The sequence below is a fragment of the Hylobates moloch genome, unplaced genomic scaffold, assembly GCF_009828535.3.
Source record: "Hylobates moloch isolate HMO894 unplaced genomic scaffold, HMol_V3 SCAFFOLD_13, whole genome shotgun sequence".
NCBI lineage: Eukaryota > Metazoa > Chordata > Mammalia > Primates > Hylobatidae > Hylobates > Hylobates moloch.
In genome coordinates this window covers 31,227,670-31,240,034 of record NW_026652288.1, presented here as the reverse complement: position 1 = coordinate 31,240,034, position 12,365 = coordinate 31,227,670, and the positions used below count along the sequence as shown (strand labels likewise).

Genomic DNA, 12,365 nt, shown 5'->3' with positions numbered 1-12,365 from the left:
ATTGTAATCCCCACACATCAGGAAAGGGGCCTGGTAGGAGGTGATTGGATCATGGGGGTGGATTTCCCCCTTGCTGTTCTCATGATAGTGAGTGAGTTCTCATGAGATCTGGTTGTTTGAAGGCATGTGGCACACCCCCCTTCACTCTCTCTTGCTTCACCATGGTAAGATGTGCTTGCTTCCCTTTCACCTTCCACTATAATTGTAAGTTTCCTGAGGCTTCCCAGGCATGCTTCCTGTTAAGCCTATGGAACTGTGAGTCAATTAAACCTCTTTTCCTCATAAATTACCCAGTCTCAGGTAGTTCTTTATAGTGGTGTGAGCACAGACTATTACAGAGGGGATTGTCTATGGATCTTAATTAAGGGAGTGGGCCAGATGCTTCTTATGCACATTAAACACTGAGGACAGTGTCGTTGGCTTATATCTTGTAAAAGCTAACTTTCTACCTCTCCTTGCAGTTTGATTCAAAGAAGTCTAAAAGAGTCCTATGACACAAATGTTTTCCTTTCTAGCCACCCGTGGGATCAAATTTCCTACCCTGGCAGTTTTTGGGAGACAGTGACTTTTACGTAAGTTAAAGCACCAGGTGACCTGAAATTGCTCTAAATTAAATGTGTCTTGGCAAGGATTAAATGGTTTGGTTGATCCCTTGTCCCAGGGCAGAGAACAAGGTGAGGAAACAGAAGCAGGGGAGAAGGCTGCAGAGGGAAGGGGCTGAGTGGTACTTGGGGTGCCCTCTGGTAGTAGGGACTGCTCAGGTGCACAGATGGGAACATGAGCAGGTGGGATTGAGGTCTGAACTCTGGGCACTCCAGACACTGGGGAGGCCAGGAAGGTAACTAGGAGTAAACTTCAGAGGAGAGATATTTAATTAACTGCAAAGAAGACAACACATCTGATTGTGAACTCCTCATTACTGGAGTGTTCCAGAGAGCCTGGAGGATGACTTGCTGGGGAAGCTCAGGTTGAACAGAGGCCTGAGTTTGGACTTGGGCTCTCTAAGCCTCCTTCTAGATTTATAACTCTAAGTGCCAGGCATTGAATATATAATTCCTGGTTCACCAGTTTGCCCGGGCCAACCTGGACTGTAGGTTCATGTGGTTTATGGGAATCAATCCAGGTCTGTGTAGAATTTTCTGAGGCATTAATAATTCAGTTGCATTAAGCTCCGAGGCAGAGCCAGTAACATCTGAATATCAGTCAGTAAAAAAATACAGGACTCAAGAAGTTTAGTTCAAATCAAAGGAAAACTGTATCTCCTGGAGCACTAACTTCCAAATTCTGGGCCACAGCTATTCTAGGAGTCAAGTGTGGTGAACAATCACCTGGGCGACACAAGGAAGCATCTTTGGGGAGAGCTGGCTCTTTGTGGTAGGGGGATGGACAGTGCCTACAGAAATGGGGTCAATGCTTAGACACTTTATTCACATTCAAGGAAGCAGGTGGGGGAAAAAGATGAAACTATAATGGCTGGTCAGAAACTCTAGAAGGGTCGTATATCAGTGACTTCATTATGCAAATCACTTCATTAGACAGAAAAAACTTTGTTTCATTTACTTTTAGGAGAAAGAAAAACATCATAAGAGAGAAAAATGATATGAGAAATTTGTTTAATCTATTTGATAAGAAGTTATTTATTTACAATAAACTGCATCTATTTCAAGTATACAATACAATGAGTTTGACAGTTGTATACACCCATGTCACAACCACTACAATCAAGATACAGAATATTTCTTTACCTTCAAAAACTTCTTCATACCACACTCCATTCTCCCCTTCACCCATGGTTATAGACAACCACTGATTTTCTTTTCTTCAGTATATATGCGGAGTCTTCAAATAATTCACAGAAAATGCATAGTATGGAAAACCTATGATGGATTTAAAATATTTTTTGTGCCAAAATAAACTTGTACTAGGTAGTTATAACATATCTGAACAGGATCTAGTTTGAGGCACTAAGAAGGATAAGAAAGACATAGGTTTGAAAGACCCCCTATCACAGCAACATGAATTCTGCTAAAATTGAAGCAAGAACGAACATCCACTTAACGCTGAAGCTTGGGTGGAAGAAGGGTAAAATCACTGATGCTTCACAAAATGTTTAAGGAGGCAATGCCCCAAAGAAATCCACAGTTACAGATGGGTAGCTCATTTTAAGAAGGGACAAGATGATATTGAAGATGAAGCCTGCAGTAGCAGACTATCACATCAATTTGTCAGGGAAAAAATAATCTTGTTCCACTCTAATTGAAGAGGACCGATGATTAACAGCATGAACAATAGCCAGCACCATAGACATCTCAATTGGTTCAGCTTCCATATTCTGACTGAAAGATGCCCACATAAGCTGGAGCCAAGAGCAGAGCTTTCAATGGACATTTTAAACAATGGGATCAAGAACCAGAAACATTTCTTTGAAGAATTATAACAGGAGATAAAACATGGCTTTACCAATATGATCCTAAAGACAAAGGACAAGCAATATAATGGCAGCCAACAGGTGGAAATGGTCCAGTCAAAACAAAATTGGACCAGTCAAGAGCAAAAGTCATGGTAATGGTTTTTTGGTGGATGCTCAAGGCATTTTGCTTGCTGACTCTCCGGAGGGTCAAATAATGGTAACATCTGCTCATTATGAAAATGTTTTGAGAAAGTTAGCCAAAGTTTTGTCAGAACAATACCCAGGAAAGCTTCACCAGAGAGTCCTTCACCACGACAATGCTCCTGCTCATTCTTCTCATCCGACAAGGATAATTTTGCAAGTGTTTTGATGGGAAATCGTTAGGCTTACAGTCCTGATTTGGCTCCTGACTTCTTTTTGTTTCCTAATCTTAAAAAAGTCTGTAAAGGATACCCATTTTTCTTCAGCTAACAGTGTTAAAACAAAACAAAACACAGTATTGACATTGTTTAAATTCCCAGGAAGTTCAGTTCTTTAGGGATGAACTAAATGTCTGATGCCATCACATACAAATGTGTCATGACTTTGATGGAACTTATGTTGAGAAATAAAGTTCACATTTTCTATTTTGTCTTTTCATTCAATTTTGTTCACAAACTTTTCAACTCCCTCTTGTATTAGTTTGCATTTTACCTAAATGGAATCTTAAGTATGCACTCTATTATATGTGGATTCCTTCACTTACCATAAAAATTATAAGATTAATTCATGTAATTGATTGTATCAGTTTATTCCCTGCTTTTCTAAGTAATATTGCATTAAGTATCTCAAAGTATACCACATTTTATTTATTCTTTCACATGTTGATGGATACTTGAGTTGTTTCTAGTTTTTGACAATTATAAATAAAGCTTCTATGAATATTTGTGTATAGATTTTTAGCAAACATACATTTCATGGATAAATAAATAAATTTCTTGGGTAAATACATAGAAGTGAGATTGCTGGATTAGGTATGCATATGTTTCTAAGAAACTGCCAACAAGTTTTTCCAAAGTACCTGCATAATTTTCCATTTCAGTCAACAATGTATGAGAGTTCCAATTGTTCTGCATATTCACAAGCACTTGATATTGCCTTTTTCTTTAGCAACTGTAATAGGTATGTAGTAGTAATTTTTTGTCTTAAATTTGCATTTCCTTAATGAGTAATGATGTTGGGCATCTTCTCATATGCTTATTTGCCATCTATATTTCCTCATTAGTGAAGTGTCTAGATCTTTCCTCATTTAAAAAAAATCGTGTTCTTTTTTTTCGCAACGGGTTTGCCACCAGAACACAGGTCTCTTGAAAACTACCCCTAAAAGCCAAAATGGGAAAGGAAAAGACTCATATCAACATTGTCGTCATTGGACATGTAGATTCGGGCAAGTCCACCACTACTGGCCATCTGATCTATAAATGCAGTGGCATCGACAAAACAACCATTGAAAAATTTGAGAAGGAGGCTGCTGAGATGGGAAAGGGCTCCTTCAAGTATGCCTGGGTCTTGGATAAACTGAAAGCTGAGCGTGAACGTGGTATCACCATTGATATCTCCTTGTGGAAATTTGAGACCAGCAAGTACTATGTGACTATCATTGATGCCCCAGGACACAGAGACTTCATCAAAAACACGATTGCAGGGACATCTCAGGCTGACTGTGCTGTCCTGATTGTTGCTGCTGGTGTTGGTGAATTTGAAGCTGGTATCTCCAAGAATGGGCAGACCCGAGAGCATGCCCTTCTGGCTTACACACTGGGTGTGAAACAACTAATTGTTGGTGTTAACAAAATGGATTCCACTGAGCCACCTTACAGCCAGAAGAGATATGAGGAAATTGTTAAGGAAGTCAGCACTTACATTAAGAAAATTGGCTACAACCCCGACACAGTAGCATTTGTGCCAATTTCTGGTTGGAATGGTGATAACATGCTGGAGCCAAGTGCTAACATGCCTTGGTTCAAGGGATGGAAAGTCACCCATAAGGATGGCAATGCCAGTGGAACCATGCTGCTTGAGGCTCTGGACTGCATCCTACCACCAACTCGTCCAACTGACAAGCCCTTGCGCCTGCCTCTCCAGGATGTCTACAAAATTGGTGGTATTGGTACCGTTCCTGTTGGCTGAGTGGAGACTGGTGTTCTCAAACCTGGTATGGTGGTCACCTTTGCTCCAGTCAACGTTACAACAGAAGTAAAATCTGTCGAAATGCACCACGAAGCTTTGAGTGAAGCTCTTCCTGGGGACAATGTGGGCTTCAATGTCAAGAATGTGTCTGTCAAGGATGTTCGTCGTGGCAACGTTGCTGGTGACAGCAAAAATGACCCACCAATGGAAGCAGCTGGCTTCACTGCTCAGGTGATTATCCTGAACCATCCAGGGCAAATAAGCGCTGGCTATGCCCCTGTATTGGATTGCCACACGGCTCACATTGCATGCAAGTTTGCTGAGCTGAAGGAAAAGATTGATCGCCGTTCTGGTAAAAAGCTGGAAGATGGCCCTAAATTCTTGAAGTCTGGCGATGCTGCCATTGTTGATATGGTTCCTGGCAAGACCATGTGTGTTGAGAGCTTCTCAGACTATCCACCTTTGGGTCGCTTTGCTGTTCGTGATATGAGACAGACAGTTGCAGTGGGTGTCATCAAAGCAGTGGGCAAGAAGGCTGCTGGAGCTGGCAAGGTCACCAAGTCTGCCCAGAAAGCTCAGAAGGCTAAATGAATATTATCCCTAATACCTGCTACACCACTCCTAATCAGTGGTGGAAGAACGGTCTCAGATCTATTTGTTTCAATTGGCCATTTAAGTTTAGTAGTAAAAGACTGGTTAATGATAACAATGCATTATAAAACCTTCAGAAGGAAAGGAGAATGTTTTGTGGACCACTTTGGTTTTCTTTTTTGCGTGTGGCAGTTTTAAGTTATTAGTTTTTAAAATCAGTACTTTTTAATGGAAACAACTTGACCAAAAATTTGTCACAGAATTTTGAGACCCATTAAAAAAGTTTAATGAGAAAAAAAAAAATCGTGTTGTTTTCTTATTGCTGAGATTTTTTGTTTGTTTGTTTTGACAGGGTCTTAGGCTGGGGTGCAGTGGCACAATCATGAATTACTGCAACCTCAATCTCCTGGGCTCAAGAAATCCTCCCACCTCAGCCTCTTGAGTAGCTGGGACTACAGGTGTTCACCACCACACCCGGCTAATTTTAAACATTTTTGTAGAGACAAGGGTCTCACTATGTTGCCCAGACTGGTCTTAAACTGGGCTCAAGATATCCTCCCATCTCAACCTCCCAAACTGCTGAGATTCAGGGCCTGAGCCAATCTACTGTTGAGTTTTGAGAGCTATTTACGTATTTTGAATACAAGTGTTCAGTCAAATGTATCTAATGAAAATATTTTCTACCAGCCTGTGCCTTGTCTTTTCATTCATGTAAGAGTGTTTTTAACAGGTAAAAAATTTTAATTTAAATGGGGTCTAATTTATTAATTTATTTCTTTTATGGATCATACTTCTGGTGTTATAGCTAAATAACTTTGCTTAACTCAAGGTTATAAAGATTTTCTTATTTGTTTTCTTTTAGATGCTTTATAGATACACTTTAAAATTTTATTCTATGGTGCTTTTTGAGTTAATTTTTGTGTAAGATGTAAGATACAGATTGAGGTTAACTTTTTGTTCTTGTATTTTTCCTGATGACTATCCAATTGCTTCAACATCATTTGTTGAAAAGAGGAACTCTTCTGTATTGGTTTGCTTTTGCACACTTGCCAAAAATCTGTTGACTATATTTGTAGAATCTATTTCTGCATTTTTTATTTTATATGACTGATCTGTATGTGTACATTTTTTAAGAATACCACAATATATTGATAACTTTAAACTTATGAGTTTTTATATTAAGTAGTGTGGGTGGTCCAACTTTTTCTTTTTCAAAACTGTTCTGGCTGTATTAATTCCTTTGTCTTTCCATGTAAGTTTTAGATTCAGCTTCTTATTATCTATGAAATAGATCTTTGAGATTTTGATTTGCATTGCATTGTGACTATTGCTCAATCTGAGGGAATTGACATCTTATCAAGATTAAATCTTCCATTCCATGAACATCGTATGTCTTTCCATTTATTTAGATCTTACTTGTTTTCTTTTATCAATGTGTTGTAGTTTTCTGCATACAAATTCTATACATATTTTGTAGGACTGACACCTAACTAGTTCATTTTTTGTATGTTATTGTAAGTGGCACAGTTTTGTAAATTTTGAACTCTATATTTTTGGAATTCTGTGCTAGCCTATAGAAATGCAATTGATTTTGTATCTTGATTGTGTATCCTGAACTCACTTATTAGTTCTATGAACCTTTTAAAAATGGATTTTTAGAAGGTTTTAGAGGAAAAATAATGTTTTCAGAGGGAGTTTTGTTTATTTTCAATCATCTTTTAAAAAAATCTTGTTACATGGGCTGGAGTTTTTGTAAAATATTGAATAGGAGTGGTGATAGGGGGCATCATTACCTTGTTTCTAAGCTTAGGAAAAAAGCGCTTAGCTTTTCAACATTAATAGCTATAGTTGTTTGTTTGTTGTATGTTGTGTGTGTGTATGTGTGTGTGTGTGTGATATGCCATCTATCAGTATGGAAGTTTCCTTATTTTTTTAGATTCCTGAAAGTTTTTTTTTAAATGATAAATAGATGTTGAATTTTACCAAATATTTTTGGGTATCTATTGACATAATCATATGGTTTTTCTTCTTTAGGCTGTTAATATTGTGACTTACATTCATTGATTTCTGAATGTTGAACCAAATCTGGTATAAACACCTATTGGTTATGATATATTATCATATGTAGTTATTGCTGGATTTGATTTCCTAATATTTTGTTGAGAATTTTTGCATTTATGTTCATGAGGGATATTGGTCTATAGTTTTGTTTTCTAGTAATGTCTTTGTCTAGTTTGAGTATTAAGGTAATGCTGGCCACATAAAATTAGTTAAGAAGTTGCCTCTCTCCTGTTTTCTTAAAGAGATGGTATACAATTAGTATTATTTCTTCTTTAAATGTTTTGTAGAATTCACCAGTGAAACAATCTAGGCCTGTAGTTTTCTTTGTTGGAAGGTTTTTAATTGCAAATCCAATTTAAAATAAATATAGTATTATCTGAGTTATTTATTTCTTCTTCAGTGAGTTCTGGTAGTTTAGATCTTTCAAGACATTGAACTAATTATGTAAATTATCAAATTTTTGGACATAGAATTGTCTGTTATATCCTCTTATTTTTCTTTTGATGTCTGTGTTTTCTTTTTTTCTCACTTGGTCAATCTTGCTACAGGGTCATCAATTTTACTGATCTCTTCTAAGACCAGCTTTTTGTTTCATTGATTTTTCTCTATTGTTTTTCTGTTTCCGTCTCGGCAATGATTTTTTGGACTTGAGAAAATGAAAAGACAACTTACATAATGGAAGAAAATAATTACAAGCTATGTATCTAATAAGGAGTGAATATCCAAAATATATAAGGAACTCATACAACTCAATAGCAAAAGAACAAATAACCCCATTAAATAATGGACAAAGGACTTAAATAAACATTTTTCCAAAGAAGACATAAAAGTGGCCAAAAAATATCTGAAAAGATACTCAACACCACTAATCACCAGGAAATTGCAAATCAAAAGTACAATGAGATATCACATTTTGTTGATTTTTTTTGTCTAGTTGTTCTATCAATTCCTGAGAGAAGGGTGTTAAATTTTCCTACTATAATTTTTCTATTGTTTATTTTTGCCTTAGTTGTATCAATTTTCACTTCTTGTATTTTGAGGCTCTATTATTAAGTGTATACACATTTTTTATTATTAAATCTTACCAATTAATTGAGATAAAAAGGCCCCAATAGATAATGTTACCATTATGAAGGGCTCTCTTTATCTTTGATAATACTGTAATTTTTACTCTTTATCTGATAGTCTGTTTTATCTGATTTTAATATATCAATTTCAATCTTCTTAAGCTGACTATTTACATGGTATTTCTTTTTTCTTCTATTTACTGTCCATCTTTATAGTAGTCTATGTCTTCATATTTAAAACATGTTTCTTGTAGACAATATAAATTTAATCTTGCCTTTAAAATAATCCATTCTGGGCCGGGCGCAGTGGCTCACGCCTGTAATCCTAGCACTTTGGGAGGCCGAGACGGGTGGATCACGAGGTCAGGAGATCAAGACCATCCTGGCTAACACGTGAAACCCCGTCTCTACTAAAAATACAAAAAATTAGCTGGGCGCGGTGGCAGGTGCCTGTAGTCCCAGCTACTTGGGAGGCTGAGGCAGGAGAATGGCGTGAACCCAGGAGGAGGAGCTTGCAGTGAGTTGAGGTCGTGCCACTGCACTCCAGCATGGGCGACAGAGCGAGACTCCATCTCAAAAAAAACAACAAAAAAAGATAATAATAATAATCCATTCTGATAATCTTTGGCATACTTAGTACATTAGCATTTAATGAAATTAATGAAATGATTGGATTTAGTCCTACCAATTTATTATTTATTTGGTTGTTCTCTTTGCCCATTATTTATTTTTTGCTGTTCTCTTTCTGCCTTCTTTTGCATTATATATGTATTTTACAATTCAATTTTAATGTTCTATATTAGATTTTTAGCAATATTCCTTGGTGTAATCTTTCTAATTGATGTACTATGGTTAGTGTTTCATAGGGTAAGTTAATTTAGAGTGAGTAATTTAAAGTTAGTCTTATACCACTTTATTTAATATATATAATCCTTGCAATTATTTAGGTCTATTCATTTATGCCTCTACCATTCTCTATATTATGGTTACTATAGGTATTAGATATACATACACTGTAAATTCTATAAGGCAATGCTAAAAGTTTGCCTCTAAACAGTCATCTGTATTATAAATAAATTGAGAGAAGAAATAGTCTTTTATAAATATCCTTATGTTTATTCTTTTCTGAATTTTCCTGTGGTATCATTTCCCTTCAGCCTAAAAAACTCAGTATAACATTTCTTGTGATACAAGTCTGGTGGCAATGAATACCCTTAGTTTTTCATTATTTGAAAATATATATCAGCTTCATTCTTAAAAGACATTTTTGCAGAACATGAAATTCTTAGTTAGTAGGGTTGTTTTCTACTAATGCTTTAAAGATATTGTTTTACTGTATGCTTCCTTTGTTTCTGATGAGAAGCCATGATTATTCAAATAGTGTTGAATATAGTGGGTCATTTTCTTGGGGTGATTTCATAATTTTCTCTTTATCTTTGGTTTTCAGCTGTTTGACCACGATGTGCCTAAGTATGATTCTTTTCAAATTTATCCTGCTTCAGATTCATGGAACTAGTTTAATCTGTTAATTTAAGTCATTAACCAGATTTTGGAAATTTTTGGCTATGATTTCTTGAAATATGTTTACTGTCCTATTATATTTCTCCTTTCCTTTATTGACTACATTTCCACATATGCTAGATCTTTTGAAGTTGTTCCATAAGTCAGTGAGGTTCTGTTCACTTTTTTCCTGTTGTTCAGATTCTTCTTATTGATTCATCTTCTAGTTATTACCTTCAGAGGAAAGCCACATAAAGTGAAAACTCATTGTGTTCCATGGTGTTCCTTGCTGTCGGCTTTAGTTCTCCTCCAAAAAATACTTGCTTTTGTTCAGTCTCCAGAGTCTTGTGTAGAAGTTTTTGTATTTTGTCCAGATCTTATAACTCCTGTTTGCAGCAAGTTCAGTTTTTTAGATGCTCATTTCCCATACAGTGAAGAGTATTGTTTTTACCTTGAAGTCAGCACAGATTTAACACAATTCCTTACAATTTATGCAATCATATTCATAGACAGTTCTCAATTAATTTATAATTATAGTTACCTAAGGCTTGTAAAAAATAATTAAAGGTTAAAAGCTATTCATTATACCACACTTATCCATACAAGAAAAGAACTGATACACTCACAACATTTTTCATTGATTTATTCCTAGTTAACTAGAAAGATCTTGCTGACTCTCAATGCCTTGGTTTCTTTATTAGTCAAAAAATAGTAAAATATATTAGCTTGTCCTGAAAAATATTCTAAAGATTTTGCTTGCAAAAACGTGCGGTTAAATGCATTTGGGATATGTAGCACTAAACAGAGTTGAATAGAACTTTTTGCAGTACAAAGCCCCTAATAATACTAATATGTGTTTTGAGTTTCCAAAAAAAGGACAAAGTTAGTATTACTTAGTTTTCCTTTTTTCTCAGGCTTTAATATGGCTTAGCATGCCACTGTTAACTGATACTGTCTTTCTTTAAAATCTTGATATTTTATTAATTACAGATTTTCTACATGAATCTTATCTTTTAAATGCTGCATTAAAATATTGTTTATCTTGATTACTGAGTTTTATGGTGCCCCTTAAATTTTGCACTGGAGGCAAGTACTTTGTTTACCTCAGGTGCCTCACTTGACCCTGCACTGTCAGCAGCATGCGCTGCCTAGCATGATTTCTTGATCTTCTCATGGGTGCATGTCTTGTCCCCTCTGTGGTCCAGGGCCCATGTCTCACACTTAAGAATCCTTTAACACAAAGCATTGTGTGGAGCTACACAAGGCTAAGTAAATACTGTTAATTTGATAGGTTGCTCCAGAATTCCTGAACTCACTCTAGTTCTCTTGATCTTTGCTCTTCTCTTTTTATTACCCTTAAATTAGGGCGGGATCCATAATCTTAGGTTCAGTTGAATTTGGGCTAAACTTATACTCATCAGCTTTGAACTCAACTCTAAATTCTAGGTGTAAACATAGGGTGAATTCCTGAAGGATTTGCAAATTTATGGACACTTTCCTGCTAACCACATGTAGATCTAATACCTGTGGTAGACTAGGCCCCAGAATGCCTCCCACAGGTATAAACAGCAGAGCTGTTCCCTTCTAGAAATGTAGGACTGAAAAAGACTATACCCAATGGGGTAGTGAGTGGGGTTATGTGTGTTCTTGTAACATGTTGTCTCTCTTCTATAAGCTGAGTTGTTTGACCTTCTCCTTCACCAAGAGCCTAAAATCATGCCGGGCTTCCTGCCCCAACCTTATCTCTGTACCAAGTTAATTGCCTGTCTTATCTGCTCAGAATATTGCAACCAGGAGGGACGGATGTTCAAAGGGCACTTCATGGCTTACTGAAGGTTTTCTCCAGCATATATCTGAAGCTTACGTGAAGACCAAAGGAGAGCAAAGGATCTAATAAAGGGAAATCTGACATAACCCTCTAAGGCTTCTTTCTACTGAGTTGGTCTTCAATACCAGAAATTGAATCCATATTTTGTGCAAAGAAAATTATAATCAGTTGGACAACTAATTGATTCTCCAACTATTTCTTTTGATCATAACCATTTGTCAATGGATGCCTCATTCTGATGTAGCCTGAAATAAAGATTATAGTCTAATGCTGGTTTGCTAGTTGATCCTCTTCAGAAGGGTCAGTTTAGGGCTTTTTGAATGGGCAAGAGACTGCCTAATCCAGTGCCTTCTGGCATAGACAAGAGAAAAAAAGTGCTTGGGAAGAGAGCTGGACAACTCTAAGGGGCTTGGGGCATGGCATTTTTGTCTTCATGGTGTTTGTATTGTAATAATGAACATGAGACTAGGGAATGAGAATCAATTTATAGGTCAGCTATTTGTTTGACTGTGATGACCTTTTGCCAGCTCCCAGGATCCCTGGTTAGTCACTTGGACCATCACAAGTAACTATGCAGAGAAAAACTCCAGGCAAACACATTGTATTTACTATTCCAGTTTTTCTCTCAAATACTTGGTGAGCTGGGCTGATCGCTCAGCTTCAGACAGGACTTATTCTGACATCTAGAGTACATGTGCACAATGTGCAGGTCTGTTACGTATGTATACATGTGCCATGT

General features: G+C 36.7%; 1 pseudogene across 1 annotated transcript; it reads left to right on the top strand.

Moving 5' to 3' along the window:
- Window positions 1–3,735: 3,735 nt before the first annotated feature.
- Window positions 3,736–5,233, top strand: LOC116480531 (elongation factor 1-alpha 1-like; annotated as a pseudogene). Its single transcript, XR_004251322.2, has one exon. The product of XR_004251322.2 is annotated as an elongation factor 1-alpha 1-like (transcript).
- Window positions 5,234–12,365: the final 7,132 nt, after the last annotated feature.